Below are 21,211 nucleotides of genomic sequence, written 5' to 3'. Positions count from 1 at the left end.
ATCGTCGCTAGATTAAACTAGTATATTCTAAGCATCCATAATTTTTGCGTTCGTTCTAGGCGTGCACGTGCGCCGACTCTAAAACACCTATATTACGAGACGCCATTTTCTCTCTATCAGCTCAAGCACACGGCTTGTGGTTTTGGTTTCTTGTATTTGCGACAATACATCTTTAGATACAAAATTTGTGATTATTTTGCCCCTCCAACGCCGTATTTTTCGGTATATCTATTTCGAACACCTTTTCACCCTGGCGACAGTAAATATGTTGGTTTGGTGCAACTGCCCAGATATTTTATTATCGTGCCAGTTTACGGCCATTCTGTTATTTAAACACACATCACCGATGCCTTTCTATCATCCACCTTTAGCAAGCTCTGGCTGGAGTTGGAGAAACTGAGCCCTCGGTGGTGGCATTTGTTTCAGGGCTCACTGTAGTGGTGGTAAAACGCCAATTCACCCACGGCTCCCTCGGACCGTACGTCCTTGTTACAATTGTACTTTCGGTGGTTTCTTCTGAGGGGCCAGCATCGCTTTCACTAGCGGGCGAAGCGCTCTGATCTTGAGTTGGTGGCGATGAATTGGCTTCAGTAGGCGGCTGGCCGTTGTCTATAGGGGATTCAGGTGCCCGAGTAGTTACTTCAATAGTCGATGATGAAGCTGTTTGAGACGCTGCCTCCGTACTTGTGCTTGCATTAGGTGATCCACCTGGGTTGGCCGTTTCTATTGGTGGTTGTGAAGGAGTATTTTCAGAACTTGGTTTCGCCGGTTCTTCTACCTCTGTTGCAACTTCGGGTCTTGTGGCTGAAATTGTCGTGAACAAATGAACACAACATTTTATTACTCGACACAAAACTATTACAAACTTGTCGCCCTTAGCTTATACAATCATTGGGTAGCATGCTCCTTTCTGGTCAGCTAAAACTAGTAACAATGCGTTTCAATTTTGAGTGATTTATTTTGAAATATTCAGCCCAAAATTGTGTATAACCCAATCGGGCGCTGTAATCTTAGTAAGCTGCGTCATTCTTATCAAATGCGATGCCTGCTTCTAGGGGTATTTTTTTTTACTTTTTGAGGCCCCTAGTTCAAGTTTTTTTTAATTGTATCTTATATGTCCGCAATAGCAAAATACAAAAAGCAGTTATCGTAGCAGGAGCTCTGCAACCAACACATTAAACTTTGGTTGTAATTTTCAGACCGCGGATTGTTTTCGCTGTTTCTTGAAATATTTGGATTCCAGAAGGTGCCTACTGTATCAATTTGAAGGACAAATAACAAGTGCACGTATTGCGCTGAACAGCATTCTTTCAACGGAGGTCGTAATAAAGCAACTTTGAACTTTTCCTTGCCATATATTGCAGGTCGACTCGAACGTACGTCGACTCCCCCCTTACCACATCGCACGTTGAAAAACAAATTAGAAGAAACACAGCACACACGGCCGCATTCCAGAACCAAAATATACATTGGCCACCTGACCTACAGCTCGTCCTCGCCAGTGTCTTCATTAGAGCTGCTGCTGCCGTCACAGCTTCTGCGGTCCCACAGAACATCGTCGTCCAGTGTGAGCCCATTAAAAGCAACGTAACAGCATCCGGAATAACCACTATACGCTTTCTATAGGGATTGTCGGAAAGCATATGAACAGCTGCAAGAATATGTCAATGTGTCCCCGATTGGTAGCTTGGCGTGCCATCCCCGAGAGTACAAGTTTCTGCTTCCGAATAGAACCTCATGTTTTGTAAGGTACGCGAAGGACAATTGAATGCCGGCCAGAGACACGCAGTCCGTCTGACGGTTTCTACGGTACTTAAACTATGTACAACAGTATTTTTAGACACGCTTCCGAAAAATTCATTGTATTGCCGATTTTTCAGCGTGTACGTGGTGTGGACGCGTTTTATAAGCCACCAAAACTTTCAGTTTGTCTACTCTATGTCCGGCAAGAACTCAGTATTGACGTTATTTGTAAACCGCCAAAGCATTCGCATTCATATGTGCAAAGCCTCGAGAAAGAAAAAAGAAAGATTGAATGGTACGTGCACCGTAACGGGTACCCGGAGAACGTTATCTTGTGAAATGCAAACAGACTCGCTACTATGAATTCGCTTCGGGAGCAAGAGAAGGGAACATCTACGCGGACATCGAGGCGCCGTGCTACACTCCGCACGTTCTACACATTACCGAAGTTATAATACGCCTGTTCAGAAAACGCGGTCTGTGCCACCTTGCAAGCTTCGTTTTGTCCTTGTCAACGTGCAAGATCTTCTCTTTGCTCTGCATTTCTTTAGCGCGACCCAGATTGTCGATTTGTTATAGCCGATTTTTACCTCTACTGTTATAACGACTATTGGTTAGAACGAACTAAGTTTTTTCCCGATACTACTTCGTTATAACGAGGCTCGGCTGGGTAGGAGCATCTTCCAGGAACTCCTTGTGACGTTTATTAGTTCTTTACTTTAAAATTCCATCGCATCTTCCATGCATTGCCTTTAACGCTTTGTTCTCATTTTTGCTTGAGAAGCAGAACAAAAGCTGGACCAAATATCTCAAGTCGACTATTAATGGCTGCGCTACGAAATTTCCTTGAAACGTGCCGCCATTCTTCCTCAAAACTCAAAGAGCCGTATGTGCTCGAGAACGCTGACTACGATGCTACATTGAACATCAGGGAACTTTATTGGCGGCGAATTCCGTGTTAAAGTTGAAACGAAATACCTTTCGCCGTCCTTACGACGTTTCCACAAACGAGTGAATGAAACGTGTTCCGCGACTGGTTTGAAAACCGTAAAGTGTCGTCAACTTCTTTAGACGATTTTTCACTAAAACGTATTCAAAACGCGCTCAAAAAATATTTGTGGATAAAAATGTTGCCCAGTTTTTATAGACTGTTCTAGAAAATGGGTTGCACATCGACGCTCCTCCGAAAAGAATAGACAGTTCCCTGCGGCAAACGTAGAGTCATCAAAAAACGGTGACCTTGACAATTATGCGAAGATTTAGTGCGGGCTGGAAATGTCGACTAATTAAAATTTTTTTGATAATGTAGCCCCCATGACTTGTGAACGCGCTTTGTTTCAGCTTCCTGATCCCGATACTTTGTTTGAACGTGTAACAATCTTTTCGTCGCCTTATAGCTGAGTTCAAAGCTAAACACAGTTTTAACAAAAGTGCTTGTTTTACGAACGAGGCTATCTGGAAGGTGTTGAGGCGCAAGCGTGCTTATTCTACTTCACAAGCTGTCAAGGGCACAGAAAAAGTATGTGAAAATGTTCAAGAAAAACCATGCTGCACACAATGCCGAATCAGGTTTCTCTGTTCTCTGAGGAGCTGTAAGAAGGTGTAGCCATCTTCCTGTTCTTTTCACATCTATGCACTAGGAGCTAGTTCTGATACCGACGTCACTTTCCTCGATGTGTATGCAGCCATTGTAGTTTCTCCTATGTAGGCTACTATCACTTTCGGTGTGTCTCGCCAGTGATTTTTTTTTACAAAAAGAAGCAACAGATAAATGGGTTCGTTAGGTACCCATGACAACAAAGAGACTGCCCACTTCCCTCGCATACTTCTTAATAAGGTTCTCTGCACCGGGCGGCCCATCGACTGAATCCCGAAGACTTCTCTAACATATTTTTTACGCACTGTTCTGCATAATCACAGTTTTGGCCCTAAACTCCGTGCCTCACTGGTTTAGTGGAGTTCAGCAGCACCTGAGCGGACAAATCCCAACTTACCTGCTGCCCTCGACTGCTCGCTAGTCAAAGCTTACACACTCCTAAAGTCACGGTTTCCTGCCTCTCCCACATTTAACAAATATTTGTTCGCACGCAGTCTGTAAGTAATGGCCAAGACTATGTTGTAACAAAAGTAAAAAGTAACGGCATTATGGGCATGGTCTGCTAAACATCAACATTATAAAATGGTTGTTGAGCTGCACCTAAAATGCGGAAAGTATCTTCGTTGTTACTTGCATAGATAGCGAAACACCTTCCGCCAAATTTCTTACCTTGTTCAAAAGGAATGCTAGGGGTTGGTAAGGCTTGACTGGTAGATCGGTGGTAGCAATTTCGAAGAGCGGGCGAATCCTTGCGGCGAGGACCCCATTTAACGCATATCCCTTTAGTGCAGTTTCCAGTCCAATGAAAGTGTTTTCCTAAGCGACGCAAAATCTGAAAATTAAGGAGCATGCTTTGATCATCGAAAACACAAATCACGGGTGAAAGTTATGTTAAGAAAAGCGATGGCATTGTTCGTACTTAACCTTTTGCCTAAAGAATTTCCGTGATTTATTCGGTAGCTCCCTTCCGAGCGCGTGTTTATAAAATGATGTCGAGAATGCAAAGGAGATCACCGGAATACGTGTGCATTTCATGAGCAGATTTTTTGCAGGCCTCTTTTGGTGTTCTTGACAATTTTTGTACTTTGAACGAACAATTTGAATCTTCTAAGAGTGCTAACATCAACGTCGTGATTTCCGATGTCTTCTGTTTGATTCATTCCCTCTTGGCCAATGCAATACTCAGCACCATTTAGGACTGGTAAGAGTTAAGCAGAATATATTTACTACTTCATTATGTGGAATATGTTTATATTTCAGCCGCTGTGAGGCAAGTATAGGTACGATCTGGTCTAGTGACTAGAATACCTAGATTAATTTTTTTTCTAAGGGGCAAGCGGCCAGTATTTTTATTCTCTTTAAGAGCAGTGAAGCCAACTTTTCTTCACCACCTACAAATCGCTCATAGGAAGGTCAACTACAGTTCGTTTCCGCAGCAATAAAAACTTCTAGAAACAGCCAGTGGCATGTGCTACAAGGGTTAAGGCGCTCATGCGGCTGTGTTATGGCACACGGGTTAAGGCGCACATGCGCACAAGCGCGCTATTCACATGTGCGCAATAGGCCGAAGGCCTCTTTGAAATGCTTACTTTCTGTGGCAGTTTTCGCTATCCACCGTCTTAGCTGGTTTCTTTCCCCGTAATGTGTATGTTGAAAGGGGAAAAGGAGAGAACACATTTTCTTGAGCAGGCTGTAAGCTTCTGCCACACATCTCCATCACGCGCTGAATGTAACAGTTCAAGCTCAGGCGCCAGTTCCCGTCCTCTGAACACTGCGGTGATTTTATTGATTTAAAAAAGATCCCAGGGCTGTTTTGTGGGCGCTAACAGGTTTATCCTCCAGTTTTAACCTGAAAATGTTCCGCATGTAAATTCTGGCCAGCGATCGTAGTATAGCTTTGCTGGCAGAATAGTCTGTGGTATCACCCGCGATGTTCCGCAATAAAACGAGTACTGTAGAGTAGGTGCACGTTTTATGGAGTTGTTTGGCGTTATATTAGGCACCCCAAAAGCCATAAAAAGTTGTCGTGGTTAAATTTATTTTGAACAAACATTGCATAACAGCAAACCAAGTGGCACAAGACTGACAGCCCAAAGAAACGACATGTTAATTACTTAGAAACATTTAAAATGGCTCCGTCGCAGACGATGCTGCACCTATCGGCGGATCGCCCAAACAGCCACGATGCGGAAGTGACATTGCGGCCGTACGTGCGCTTGGTCCTCCAACCATCCAGGAGATTCGATCGAGCTACCTTGGGAAGGCTTATCCCGGAGGTTCCGCGCGCGCAAAGAGCTACGCGCAGGTTTCCTCGGCACAGCCGGCCGCTCGCTCGCCGCGCTCGACCGCTCCAACGTCACATCAGCCTGCCAGTAATGACCATCCTATTTTAAATTTAGGGTTTGAATTCGCCGATTTTTAATGGGTAGCATTCCTTGCCGAGGACACCGTCCTGCCCCCCCCCCCCCCCTGCTAGGGCCGTGTAACCACCTACATTTCAACAAAAATGCAGATGCCGCGAAAATTCCACCTGCAATCGCTATAAAAGCGTAAATGGAGATAATTGCTCCACGAATTTTTGAGAAACTAAGTCCGAGAAAAGTATACAACAATTACAGCAAATGAGGAACCGCCTCAAGCCTTCCATTTCCACAATAAAGTAGATGTCGCGAAAGTTCCAGATGTAAACGTCGTAATAACCTTAATGAAGACAATTGGTCGAACGAAATTTTGAAAGCCTAAAAACTAAGCAAAATATCAAAACATTACTAGACATAGCTAACCTTGTAACGCCCTGCATTTTCACAATGATGCAGATTTCGCGGAAGTTAACCTGAAATCGCTATATTAGCGTAAGTGAACATATATGGTCGAACGAATTTTTTTAAAACTAAAACATATGCACAATATAAAAAATTGCGGCAAATTGTGAACCGCGTGACAATAATGCAGATTTCGCGAAAGTTCCATCTCTATAATCGTTATAATAGTGTAAATGGAAATCAATATTGGAACAAAATTTTGGAAAACTAAAAATTACAAAATAGACAAAAAATTCGGAAATATATAAAAAACGTAAAATGGCGAACCGTCTAGCGCCCTGCATTTCCACTATTAGGCAGGTTTCGCGAAATTGATTGATTTGATTGATTGTAGGGTTTAACGCGCCGACGCAACGAAGGCGATGAGGCGCGCCGTAGTGGAGGGCTCCGGATTAATTTTGACCACCTGGGGATCTTTAACGTGCGCCGAAATATCGTACACACGGGCGTTTTTGCTTTTCGCCTCCATCAGAAAAGCGACCGCCGCGGCCGGGAATCGAACCCTAGACCTCGTGCTCAGCAGCGCAACGCCTTAGCCACTGAGCCACCGTGGCGGGTAGGTTTCGCGAAAGTTCGGTATGTATTCGTTATAATAGCGTAAATGGAGAAAATTCAACTAACAATATTTTGAAAATTTAAAAACAAGAAAAATATTTCACAAAATAAGGCAGAATATGGAACCTTATGACGCCCTGCATTTAAACGATAATGTGGATTTCAGAGAAGTTCCAGCTGTAATTGTTAAAATAGTGTAATAGGGATAATCGGTCTATTAAAATTTTTAAAAACTAAAAACATAAAAAAACATAAAACATACGAAAAATATCGAACAGGGCGCCGGCCCGCCTTTCCCTAATTACTGAGATTTCGCGGAAGTTGCACTTTTCATTGTTATAATAGTGTAAATGGAAATGAATTTTCGAACAAAATTTTGAAAAACTAAAAAATAACAAATATATAAAATATGACGATAAATTGCGGACCGTGTAGTGCCCCGCATTAAAACAATAATTCAGATTTCGCGAAAGTTCTACATGTAATCTTTATAATCACGTAAAGGGAAATAATTTATCACTGCAAAATATGAAAAACTGGAAAAATGGGAAAATATAAAAAATTACGGTAAATGGCCAACCGTGTAACGCCCTGCAATTCCACAATAATACAGATTTTGGCGCAAGTAACACCTGTAATCGTTATAATAGCGCCAATGAAAATAATTGGTCACCCAGTATTTAAAAACCCGCAAAAAGTGGCTATAGAGAACTCCCATTCAAGGCACGCACACATGAATGCTATGCATTATTAGACAATTCTCTATATTTCTGCAGATTTTTACAGTCGTTTGCATCAAGCATAAGCGTATTTCCGCTGCTATATTTTTTATCTTGCAGCCTTTTTAGGCAGACTATACCGCAAAAAACTGCCGAAGGTTGCACTAAGTCGGGCAAGTCGGGAGACAAAGCTGAGCTGAAGGATTTACGTCTTCGTGAGCACTGAAGGACACATCCCGCCGCAATTGTATACAAGTTTTAAACTGTTTATTGACATGCTCTGTCCTCGCTTCGCACTGTGCTAGTAGTTATCATCGTCATATGCGTCGTATCTCCGTCTTTCTGGTGCCAAGAATTACATGCGCGGTAGCGGTTGACGCCAGCTGGAGCCAAGCGGCGTTGCGTATGCCCACGACGGATGCGCGGCGTTGCAGGAGTCGTGCAAAGGTTTTGTGAAGCAGGTGTTGCGCAAGCTGTGGTGTTGTTTGTCGCTAGGCAACGTGAAATGCTGCTTGACGTTTTCGCCACTTTTTTGTTTGCTTAAGTCACAACGTGAGCAAGGTAAGCTCGACGGTTGCCGCGAGACACAAGCGTCTAAGGGCTCGGCATTTCCGCTTATTTTTCATACGTCCCGCGCAACTCATTACGCCCAGCTACAACAGCTCCGCTATTATTAGGGTTTTCTTGAGTTTGAAATTTTGAGTGCAGTTTACCTTCAAGAGAAAGTAGGGGGGACAATGGCGTTGGTAACAGCCTATATATCAACATCTGGTTTCGATGATTCGGCTGTTGATATTTTCTACGAAGATGTCAAATCATACTAATTATAAAAATTGCGCTGTACTTGATGGTGATGATATATATAAACAATAATATATGACAAACACACAGGTGAACGGCTTTTATAATGACCAGGATGGCGGAGATAAATTACCTCTGCACCATAATTACGTTTTTCTTTATATAAAAAAGAGAAACATGAACATGAATGAACATAAAACATTGCACATGGAACACGTGCATGAACATGGAACATGAATGAACATGCGAAAGTACCAACGCTGTAATCATAATGAGGTGGACTACATTTTAATTGTCCAATTGAAATGTATGTGATGCTGCTGTGTTACGCAAGTGCAAGAGCAGTATTGCAGCTTGTAGGAATGTGTAGTAATTTTGAAGTGTAACGAGCAAATGAAAAACTAACTTTGATATCCGGTGAACAAGCAAAAAAACAGACCACGGTAAAATACCTATTTGTCTTTCTACCACAATGATCATCGCTGGGAACTCTCAGCAGAAGAAAAGCGGCTCCTGTAAAAGAACTTATGTATCTGACTTCGAAATCTATTCCTTCTCTAGAGGACCACGATGGCTCTTCGTATAGCACGCACCAGGCCTTTGTCCTATGGAGCTTATTAGTACCACAGCTTTCTCTGGAGCACTGTAGCGCAAAAGACTACTCGAACTCTATCGCCTATAGTGTCGTAACGCTGGCCATACCTCTTTATGCTCTCTCTTTACTTTCCCATTCTTTTACTGTTTTCATCTCTCTTTTTTTTTCCATTTTCCCGTTCCCCACGTATAGGATAGCAAACTAGGCCACAGCCTGGTTGATGTTCCTGCTTTTCCTTTACCTTTATTTCTTCCTTCCTTCCTTCTGGAACAATGCGAAGGCTCTGGTCGCTTTGTGTCCAATATGGTAGTGGGGCCTTCGGCGTATTTTTTTTTCATGTCAGAATTCATTTGTACCCCTAACGAATCGCTTAATCCTGACATCTGAATTTTTGTTTTCTTCATTTTATTCTCTTCAGAATTGATTTTCAACCAGTACACACTATGAATATGGGTAGATTTTGGTGTATCGCTCAAGTAGTAATTAACCTGCAGGTTCTCGTTGTTGCAGTAAATTTCATTTGTAAGTGGCACTCATACATGTCCTTTTCCTTTTTCTGTATTCAATTGAGGGCTAACTATAAGTCATCTTACGACGTCTCATTACGTGGTAATGTGAGTATATAATCTTCAGCGCTGTCGGTAGTTTGTTTCTGTGTGGCTTTCGCAAAGCATTTTATCGACTGAGTATTTGTGAATATGGACAATATTACTCCATTTGGTAGACAATGCTGCAATGTGATTATGCTAGACAGATGGTATAACAGAGTGTGCTTATGTTGCATGCTTTATGATCGTACTAATAATTGGGCCCACCTCCGTCTGCAGATTATCAGCACCACAATGCTATCCATTAAGCTTCGTGCACTATGCAGAAGCGTTAAGGCTGCAAATTCAAAGTGCGGTGAGAGGCGCCCCCGCGCCTCTCTCAAAAAACAAGTGAACTGCGAACGCCATTTAAATGTATGGTTGAGAGCGGAAGTGGAGAAAAGATGCATGTATTTTACGTAGGACACCAACATTTAAAGTATTTCAGCAAGGTAAGTTAGGCGTATCGGGAAAAACAACGACTGTTGTTTTTGCTCCTGTGTTGCTGCAATTACTATGCTTCCTTGTTCATCTGCGCATGACAGTGCATATTGTTCCTCGGCAACTCTTCAGGTCAAACAACTCTGTATAATGGAGCAAAAAGAAACAGAACACTGCTACTTTCTACTTTGGGAGTGTGGGCCCTGAGGCACCTTTCACGTGGTCTTTACGGTCGCTTCTCGCCAGGGGGACCCACAACTTTTTGTTGGAAATAAAGGTTGAATTGAATTTAACTACAAATCTTACGTTCAGTATAATCTGCAAATTTTACCTAAGTATCATATTTGTGGAGCCCAATTTCTTCAGCTTCTTTTATATGCACTGCAATAGCTCTTCCACACCGTTTTATATCTTCTCATAGCATGACCTGTTCAGTATAATTTTCACTGCTTCTGTTCACACTCGTTGTGCCACATAATAACGATCTGCTGATGTTATGCTGCATTGACAACTGTATATAACTCTTGGTTGTGCATTTAAACATCACCTGAACAGTTTCCCCCAACCGTCTTCTATTCTTGCTCTGCGCGGTGCATTCCTCCCTTTGCGCTGTTCCTCGTCACGCAATGGATTTTGATGGTGTGAGGGCGTGTTAATCAATAAATGAATATAAAACCCAGATCGCCTGCACACTTAGTAGCGCAATGACAAATATGCTATGGCGCTGCCTCTAGAACCCCTACGCATACTTCAGACCATACAGATATTGCAAACCTGATACAAAATTATGTTCAGTTGACCCAGCGTTGCAATATTGCAAAAGGGTAACTTTCTTGTATAAAACTCTGCAGGAATAGAACAAACAAATAATTTGTTTTTTTTTTATTTGAGTGCACACACAGGAGAATTTTTCTTGAATACTCACATAACACGGTGTTCCATCATAATATGTTCCAAGCAAAATTCCCCGGCATCGATAAATGCAGCCAACAACCGGTCGATGCTAAAGAAAATAAAATGTATATTATGCACTCTGTACAGAAGAAAAAGCGGCGAATATTGATGTCCAGCATGACGGATTTCAGTGAAGCCACATAAAAAATAGGTAAAATATCAAACCAGTATGAAAGATATGGAGAACTATTCAATCGTCTACAACTTACTTCGCGCAAGCGTGCTTTCTAATCTTACCGCCAAGGGAAATGTTAAGGCTCAAAAAAGCTTCTTGGGCAGCATGTAAATATCTTCGCGAAGAATTCTACCCCGACTTCGGCAGAATCACATTCGGATAGCTCATTTGCGGAAGGTGGTCATAGTTCTACCTTATAAATGTTTGGTGCGCAGCCTTGTTTTGTATGCACCACAGGCGTGGGATTACGCGCCCCATCACAATATAGCGCCGTTTTGGGAACTTTACTGCGTCATTTCTTTCGTGACCGTAGGAGTTATTGTAATTTTACCAGCCAGCTGTGTTCGCAACTGAGATTGGACAGCTACGTGCACACACATTCCTGAAATTATCTGTAAGATAATTTGAGCGTTACAGATGACGTTATCTTAACATTTTTAGTAATACTAGGATCATATATGTGTTTTTTAAATGTCATTGGCTTGCCAAACTATGGTTGTTAGTATACACTGTGTTTTTGCTGTGTAGACTTCAAAACTACTTGAAATATGGCTTTACATTGTCCGGAAGTAGATCTCAAAAATAAATAACAAGAACGCCGTCGCTCTTGTTGAAAAAAAAACTCAAACATGCTTACAGTTTTTTCGTGCTCAATACTTCTTTCTGCGAGAAGAAAATTCAAGCAAGCTTAGCAAGGAGTGCTTTCTATCTAACACAGCGACTTTCATTTGAGGCTGCAAGATACCTCAGTTTTACAGTGATCTATATTGTTATATAAAGCGGCTGGTATCAGAAGAGCTGGTTTTCGTGATATTCTGACATTCCCAGCAATTTCGCTCAAAATGCGGACCTGTGTGGAAACTAGAAGAACTGCTGAAGGGAAATGTTTCTCATATTTAAAATACCCACTTTTCATGTAATACTGCAAGAATTCTTTTCTAAACGATCTATAATTCGTCATCAAAAGTTGTTAACTACACTGTGGCTATTTATTGTTGCCATACAGCGGTAAAACATCAAGTTAGGACTGCTCCTTTATTTGAGCTGTTTGAGTAGTATTAGCGGTGGTTAAATAGCTAAACATTTGTTGCTGATATCGGTGGATGGGCCTTGATGCGGTGGGTAAATCTGTATGGTTCCGCCGCTCAAGCCTTCCGTTTGCTGCATTCCTCCAAACTTGTAGAAAGCGACATCGCGATTGACATTGATGCTTCACGCATCCCACTGTTTTCTGCTCGAACCGGGCCCTGCGGACTGCGTCTGCTTTTCAGAGGCGGGTGGACGGTGGAAACTTGTACACTTTGGTTTGAGGGCTGACGCTCGCGTAGCCATGCAAAAAGCATGCACTGTTATTTAAGAGCTGTCTTGGCGCCCGGCACCGGTGGTTCTATCGGCTCTCTAACTCCGGGGGAAAGTATCCCCGATGTTGACGAAACGTGCGCATGTGGGAAAGGAAAGAATGCCCTCTCAGCGTTACTGCACGTTGGTCTGTGGTGCCACAGTCAGGATCTTCCTTATTCCCCACACCAAGAAGCAGCGTGGGGAAAGAGAGAGGGAATGCGCCCGAACGTTTTTATTCATTGCCCCGCACGCTCGAGACCGAGCGCTGTGGGTTACTGAGGCTTGTAGGATGTAAAATACGGTATATACCCTTTCTTTTTTGTTCTACTTCACGCCATGTTTGGCGGGACTGTCATCGGCAGCGCATCTGTCGTCGGCAACGCACAGATTCACAACGCTGTCAAAGGTTTCAGGCGAGAAATTTGTTAAGGAGAATTAAAGCGGAGACTTGGGCGAGTTGGTGTCTGACCAATGAACTCGTACTCCTAGAGAACGTGAACACAGGACGTGTTGCTTCGTCCTGTGTTAAAGTTCGCTAGAAGTATGAGTTGATTAGTCGTTAAGGAGTGCATATAATAAAGGGAATAAAATGTACGTATAGGAGGGACGGTATTTTTAACTAATGTTCACTTCGCAGCTAATGTTCCCTTCGCTTGTGCCAATTTTGCAGCATTGGCGGCCCTATCCTACTTGAAACCGTCTTTTTGACGCTCTGATTCTTAGAGCGGGATAAGCCTAAAAGCCGGCGGGGAATTTAATATTTGACTGTGTTGTTAAGAACAAAAAATAGAAGATACAGTAAAAGCTGCACAGCTATTTGGAGCCATAGCTAGCATTTTGTATGGCTTAAGGCCGTTTGTAAGACAATGAGCTGCCTTTTCACCTGCAGTGGTAGAAGTCGCTGTGGCAAATCGAAGTGGCACGGTGCCAAAGTTTTACGCGGGGCAATGGCGCACATTTAATCTCAATTAATTATAGCATCCGTGTTGGCGCATTGAAAAATGCATGGCGCAATTTAAACGTATTTTGCGCCATGGGCGGTGTTCCTGCGCATATCCATTTTTGTATGGAAATCGCATTCTGGCCGATTTATCCGTCGAACTTGTACGTTCAGTCCTTTTTATTAGTCTTTATCAAGCGCTGTGGTGAAGACGATCTACGGGGCTTTTATGGGTGTGGAGGCAAGACTTTTCGCCTTCATGCCTTGACAATTGTACTGGCGTTTGGGCCTCTTGACTCTGCGCCCCACGCAGTGTCTTCAGGATTGCCATAGCGCGGCGTCAGTAGCTTCTAGGATAACAGGCTGTCAGTGGCGGTTGTACTGCCTCTAAAAAACATTTGCGGTCAAGCAGATTCTACAGCAAAGCCAGCAATAAAATGTTGTCGTAGTCTCGCCACCGCACAAGCCGCCCAGTTGGCGATGAGGCAGCGGTAGCGACCTGCGAGGATGAGCTCCTCCCGCAACCGAGGCATAACGATGGAGAGTTCTGCGGCGTAATATGGACTCTCATTAGCCTATTAAATCAATCTAGGTAGTATGTGTGCACATGCAAGCGACAGCATAGTGTACCGAAGCAGCTGCTACGTGGCTCAATTACGCGTGACCATTTCTTCGTTACCGCTCAAAGCAATTGCCCGTGGAGCAGCTGTGTAAACCGAGGGTACCACCAGCGGCACCGATACAGCACATTATACACGTGGGCAGGTTGAAACATGGTAGGCACGATTCAAGCGAATGGTCTTTTGCGGGTGTTCGCACCTGCTCTCGGCGCATGGAAAATTACAGCAACGTAACTCGGCCTTCGTCGTGTCGTAGCGTGTTAGCTAACGTCTGGCTTTGAACAGACGATGCTGGGTCGCCTGGAGGAAGAGGGCCGTATGAACGGTCCCGGCGACTGCTGAGATGTTCACAAGAGTTGCTGTGCTGTCACATTGATTTCTGTAACCGATAACCTGTTTGCTGTAAGTTTACTTATAACGTCCTTGATTAGATTGTTTCAAACTTATATTCCCTTCTTGTCCTCCGATCGAAGTCCACTTGAACGCAAAAGGTTTCAATCACGCTACCACAGCCGTCAAAACAGAACCAGATCGAAACGTCTTCTTCTGTACTAACATGAGACACGACAGCCGAGCTGTCCATAGCTCGGCTGTCGTGTCTCATCAAGTCGGGGAATCGTTGCGCTGTATGTATTTTTATGTTTTTATGTATTTTATGTTTTTGCTTGATCACAACTCTCACCAGCCACTCTGCTCCAACACCCTTTTCAGGAACACGTCGTTGCTCGTGTCCGAAAGTGGTGGTTCCCAATGCACTTCGAACCGAACCGACTCATTTCCTTTCTGTCTTTCGCACTGCTTAACGGGTTCATGTATAACGGTACCGATCCAGTGTTTGCGGAGCTGTTATCTTTTTGTGGCGAGCAACCAAACTGATGTCTCTGGTGTTGCGTATAAAACAGCGTACATAACTGGTCTATGTGCTAAGCTATAGTAGTCACACTGGCATAATCCGGATTTTACACTTAAACATAGCATATTCTAGGCAGACGACCGCCAATTGCCATGTGTGAAATGATAAATATGCAAAAATGTGGTAACACAACCGCAAAATGTTATCCTCTAGTGCATTGGCTTCTTTTGAGATAAACTACTCACCACATCGCGACTGCATTTCTTCGGACAGAACGTTGCCTCACCTGAAAAAATACAATGAAGATTAGAAACAACCTACAGAGCTAAAACTGCCAGGAGATAGGTCAGGGGGTGCGGCCTTTTTTGGTCCTTCATGGTCTACCAGGCGGAGCTGGTCGCGATGCGTGTGGCCTTATACGCTTTTGTCTATTAGAGGCATATTTTTCAAAGACGCTCGGCTGTAATTATATCAATGGATGTGGTATTATATCGAAGTTTTTTTCAGCCGGTAAACATCGGACAACTTGGACTGAAATTGTTCGAGGCAGGACATTGCAGCTACCTTGTATCCCTGGCATTTAAGCGCCAACCAGACGGTATAAAAAGTTCAAAGGGAAATATGCCGGAACAATTCCACCCTTTTTTACAGCGTTGCGATTAATGGCCTGGGTACAGTTCATTTTTCGTCTGCACAAGCAAAACTTCTGGTGTATTCACGCCTCATGCCTCACTCGAAGCAAAGCTACGTGCTTCTTCTGCGAAGAAAACAGGAGACCCGGTGCATGTGCTGTTAGTACGAGGTCACCATAAGGGTCGCACGCCGTTCAAAAGATATTTAGACATCACGTTCATACGTATTCTCCCTTCGATGTGCATTTTCTGTAGATTATTCATAAATAGGCACCATTTGCAATACCAGTAGACTATAATTTAGATGTTCATGCTTCGTTCCGGTTATTTTGTTGTGTGACCCGTTTTCCAGACGTCTACTCTCGAACCGCCCTCTCTGTTGGTCCATCGCCGTGACTCAGTTTGACCGGGCGTAGTGCTCCTGAGCCCAAGGACGCTGCCCCGATTCCTATCCGTACTGGCCACTTTTTAGATGGAGGTAAAAATCAAGAACAGCAGTCTGTTAACATTTTGGCAATCGTTGAAGACCCATACGTGGTCGAAATTATTCTGGAGCCCTGCATTACAACACGCTTTATAGCCTCATTGTCCAGTTGTAGCTTGGGCGCATTAAACGCAAAAATTTCAAAATTTTCCCTTTCCTCGTTGCAAGTGCTTCTTTGCCTATTTCGTCACGATTCTTAGGGAGGCGGTCACGTCATCAGCACAAGTTGCGTTTCCATTTTTTGGATTCTAATTTTTTTCGTTCGTAGATATTGGGGAGGCTGCGTATAGAACCCTGGTAGCTGGACGGATTGTGCCAATGGCTCCGTGCATCGGACTGCGCATACTGCTTTTGTTTTGTGTCAAGTTTCCATCGTTCTTTTAATATTTAGGTCTCACTTGGAGAGCATATATCCGAGTAAACAAGGTCAAAGTCAAGCGTTTTGTGTTGTAGGCTGCACTAACAGCTACGGAAACTCGTCGGGTCGTTCTAAGAACATTCATTTCCCCCGGTTTCAATCGCAACAGTTTCCCCAACAGCACGATTGACTCTATGCCTACATACGGGGGTTTCAACGAGAGACAGGGTCGTACTAACTAGTTTAATTACTGTGGGGTGGGGGAGATACTGTGGCCGCCCACAATGTTTTTCGGTATCCTGAAGCTGTTTCTGTTTCCTAGTAGTGACAGCATAGGACCCTGAAAGCAAACGCTGCAGTCCCGCGTCTGCCTTTCAGGTTTTATCAGCAATACGAGGACTTAAACACCGTAAGCTGGTCCCGCACTTTTCTAACTTTGTACAAACATGGCCGGTACCCACAGGCGTGCTCTGTGCGCAGTTCTTAAACCATTTATTTCTTATAATGGTTTAAGTGTACCCTACGCCATTTCCTTATAGTCAACAACAAATGCTATCGCAGCAACCTGCTCGACTCCTCTGTTCATGCTGAGTGCGCCGGTTCCTTTAGCCGCAGTGATGTTCCCCAAAGCGCCAAACGGCAAGCACCTGCTAGTAAGGCTTGGAAATTTTCTTTGTGCATTGAAACGGTACCCAGAGGAAAGAATTTGCCCTTCCAGCTTCCCATCGCAGTTAGGCGCATTGCGAGTCGCCTGACGGTGAGCGGTTCGCTCTTATAGAGTATGTACGTAGGCTTCCTATAGAACTCACGCAAAACGTACACGTAATGTGCCTAGTAATTGTTGTCTTTTTTTCAACGTTTTCAAAATAAATAAAAGCCCTTTGCCTTTTTCTAGGCATTGCAAGGCACACCTTAAAACAAAAGGAAAGTCGCGGCACGCCGCCAACTAGTGTTACAGTCCCCATTGCAGTGGTGACCGTTTTACCACAGGTGGCGCTGTTGGTCGAAGTGATTGTGGTGCCCCACAACACGCGCCAGATCGCCATAGTACAGACTGCATCTTAGCTGCTCATCCACTCCACAGAATTGAAGAGCCAATAAATTGTTTAGTAACTTTTGCGGTTGATTCGCACAAAGGTATTTGCCTCTTGAAAAGTCAAATATCCAGCTGCGTCAACCCTTTCCATGCTACTGATTGTGCCTTTTGGTGACCCAAATCTGGCTGACGCAAAAAGAAAGATTTTTAATTTTGTTCAGTGTTTTCTTCCTTTTTGAGGTCGCTTGAGTGGTTAAGAAACCCAGAATATTTGGTAATTTGTGCTTAATCTCGTTGCACACTTTCATCGGACGTTCCAATTTATCTTTAGAAGGTCATAAGTTTGTATACACCTAAAACCACCACAGGGGGGTAGCCATTTTACCGGTAATTCACCTATATGGGCCTGTCCCAACATTTTTAAAATCATCATCTCCATTAAGACGAAACAATGGGAACACATTAGTGATGGAAACATATCTGCCATCACTCTAGTGGAGAACGAGGGATGTGCCATTGTCTCACTGCAGAGAACTTCTGGCTCCAGTCTTTAGTTCTCTTTCAAGCACGTCACTGACTTACTTGTTCAATGGGTTCTAGATCCCTCTGCTCGAAAGAACAGAGTACTTTGCTATCCCTCCATTCTTCACGAGCAAGATATCGCTTCTGTGGATAGTTTTAGTTAAGCCCGGGGTTACCACCACTGGCCCTTACAAGCATGCAGTTTAACCCGGTCATAACACCACGCCATCACGAGAGTGGGGAAGAGGTAGTGCCTTGATTTGGGACAATGACGCCATGAACTTGGCTCCCATGTTGCGTAGTCACGTACGATCTGGCGCATGACTTTCCACTCGAGCCAGGCTCACCCTTACTGTACCCCCCTAACTCCTCAAAAAGGCATGCGTAATAAAATGGGTGAGATTATTAACGAAGCTGGGTGCTATAACTTCTTTCAGACTATACAGCTTTGAAGCTTTTACAACTATTGATCATCCGCAGAGTATCTACAGCAGGATCAAATTAAATGGGAACGGATTCTTGCAAACGTTGCTAACCCACAAAGCCCAAACATGTTTCCAGGCAAATAAAAATTCTAGAAACGTGCGTACCTTTATTTAAGGCTGACGCTACTTCATTCATACAAAACAAAAATGAAATTTCAAACCATACAAGAATAAATAAAGGTGTCATATATGATACAGGGGGTTCTTCTGCTAACTCCTTGCCAGCTGCAGTCTCGTCGCTTGCGGTATTCGAAAAAGCAGTTGCGTTCCTTGTTCAGCCAAAGAGTTATATTGCATTTCGCGCTCAAAATTGTGCCAAACGTGCTGCCGCTCGCTACACAGCTCCAGCATTGAAGTCGCCATCACAAGTGCAAGATGACCAACACTGTTTCTCCGAACGTGCTCTTTGGGCTGACCGGCATACTTTCGTCTTCTTCCCGTAATGCGAAGGCAGGCTGGCCGGCCATCCTCTTTACTGTGGAGAACAGCGTTTCTGATATGCTGGCAATTAAAGTCTTCAGCTTCAGTGGCCGCCCCTTGAAATGATGGCTTGGGTGCCTGTGGACATTTCACGAATTAACGACGCAGGCAAAGACAGCGTGATATAGAATGTATTCCCTGGAGTGGCGCACATGCTGGCAAACATGTGTGTCGCCTCAGCAACGGGGGCGCGCGGCCACCATCATGGCGGCACCCGCATCAGGCCGTCCCACCGAGATCAAAAGCATTACCTAGTAGAGAAACATGGGTTTATTCCCTTGAATCTAAGCCACGTACCATGAGTGCTCCTCTCCGCGGCGAAATTCGCCCTTAGGTCTCACGTGGTTCCGCCGCGCGTATCGATTACGGCATCAGCGGGTATCGCGTAGCGTTCTTCTCACCACCGGCGCTTTCGGATGGACTTCGCTTCGGCGGCCCGTTGTAGGGCGGCTCGTTGTCTACGCGTGCTGCGACCCTGAATTTGGATGTCACCCGGCTTTCGCCCAGCTGGTGTGGGTCGTCGAGTGTCAGCTCTGCGCCCCAGTACCGTCTGTTGGCCACACTACATTCCAGCAAACTCCGAAGTGGTTGGAACCGCCGCAGACTTCACTCCTCGTCACAGCAAGCTGGCTCCCCTCTACGCTTCACCGTTTCTTTCGAGAATTTTCGTCTCGGGGAAGCTCCATGACGCCAGCCAGTAGTCTTCAGAGTTTGTTTTGTGCGACGGGATCAACCACACTAGAACTACTCATCTCTACTCTTTCCTCGCCTTTCTAATCTTTACTTTTTATTCTATTCTTGCATCACTTCAAAAAGTCGCTCCTATTATTCATATCTGTTGACGCCGCCGCCGAGACGACGGATGCGGAGTGCTCGAGGGCACGTAGAGCCGCACCCCATAATGTGAGTGCGGCCAATAATATATCTGTTGGCCCCATCACCGAGAATTTGAAACGTGGCAGATGATGCACGCTGATGTTTTTTTTTTCTGTGAGATGCGGGCGCAGATCGCATGCGCAAGCACAGTGTCCATTGACATGGCGGTTTCTAGGGTTGCCAAGCGAAAAAATCGCCCGCTAAACTTTTCAGTGAATACCACCGATATGACAGACATGTTTCAGCGCCTGGAGCAAATGGTGTGCGTCTACAGCGACACATAATAGTTATGCTGGTCAATCCTCCGCCTCAACTGTTGTACACACCAGCAATTGCAGACCGTGGGATGTCAACAACGATTTGTTCTTGTAACAATACCATTTCACGTGTTCTACGGGCTGTTCGTATGACTGTTTTTGAGCAATTCGTTTCGCCATTTGTTTTCTACAAAACAAGACGCAACTATGGAGGACCCGAAGCAATCCACTCCAATTTTAATATCATCGCTTGTCTCGGAGGGGTCAGCGGCGGCTGAGGGACTGTAATCTTCTTGATGACTTATCGAAAAGTAACTAAAATTTCTGACATCTTCAGCGGCGGCGCTCTGATCCAATATGTTCATAATTTCGGAACCAAAAAAATAAAATAACAACAAACAGTTGAAACGTTTACGTTCGAAAGCTGTGTTGAAAAGGGCAATAAAAGACATACAAAAATCCACACCCACTTTATCAAATGTGAAGCGACTTTAAAGAAGTTAGCCTCGAAAACAACAGAAAAAGACATTTTTTGGGTAGCACAACATCTGAGAAATATAAATTGGCCAATGTAGGACGAAAAAAAAATACTCACTGTTTGCTGAGAAAAAGGACACCTGTGGGATGGCACCGCGAGAGCTCACGGGTGCACAGAGCATTGTCGAGCTGCCAGCTGACCAATGGGAACGGCTTTCTGAACTACTCACATTATAACATTCTATTGTTGTATTAAAAACGGAACTCCGGGCTTCGTATTAGCTTAATGCAATTTATTCGCACTTTTTGCCATTTCACATCCCGCGTATCAAACTGATACGCTGGGCCAGTTGGGGGGTCAGTACGTACAGATTTTTTTCGCTGGACAAGCATAAATGGTACTGCGTGATTAAATTACGGTGGGATGTTGTATAAAATCAGTCCGAAAAAAAACGTTGAAGACATTAATTTTAAATGTGACGGAACTTGTGCAAAGTTTTATTCGACATGTACCACTCGCCCGGACGTCTGAACGTCGTAAATATAGATGTGAAGCCGCGGTATTTATGAGGAAGTTCCCAAGCGGAAAGAAAGTTTCGAGCCAAATGCGATTCAGATGGTAATTGTTCAATGCAAAAGCAGAACTGTACTGGGCTCTTATAAGAACTAGAAGACAGAGCAGCGCCTTCCTATACGTCGGAGCGATGTCAGTAAATTAGTGAGTCATACGTCCTGTAGTGTAGTTTCCCATTCTTGTTGAAATACGGAAGGCGATTACCGCTCTTGACCAACTCGTTGGATACAGCGCAAGCTAGATGTGGATTTCTGTTTGGAATAGAAGCGGAATAATCAAGATTATAT

The 21,211-nt window shown here is 44.1% G+C and overlaps 1 long non-coding RNA gene across 2 annotated transcripts in view; it reads right to left on the bottom strand.

The window, feature by feature from the left end:
* LOC144144880 (uncharacterized) overlaps window positions 1–21,211 on the bottom strand; it is a 76,988-nt gene that overhangs the window by 51,266 nt on the left and 4,511 nt on the right. Inside the window, exons 2-5 of one of the 2 annotated variants that reach the window (XR_013317367.1) lie at window positions 14,989–15,029; window positions 10,786–10,863; window positions 4,010–4,172; window positions 311–804 (exon numbers count right to left, since the gene is read on the bottom strand). This is a non-coding gene — a long non-coding RNA (uncharacterized LOC144144880). Of the gene's footprint in view, window positions 1–310; window positions 805–4,009; window positions 4,173–10,785; window positions 10,864–14,988; window positions 15,030–21,211 lie in introns of those variants that run through there. The other variant, XR_013317368.1, reaches the window with a different exon arrangement.

Source organism: Haemaphysalis longicornis, unplaced genomic scaffold, assembly GCF_048455015.1.
Source record: "Haemaphysalis longicornis isolate Haplotype H1 unplaced genomic scaffold, Haemaphysalis longicornis Haplotype H1 scaffold_7, whole genome shotgun sequence".
Classification (NCBI taxonomy): Eukaryota; Metazoa; Arthropoda; class Arachnida; order Ixodida; family Ixodidae; genus Haemaphysalis; species Haemaphysalis longicornis.
This window is presented reverse-complemented; position numbering and strand designations above follow the sequence as displayed.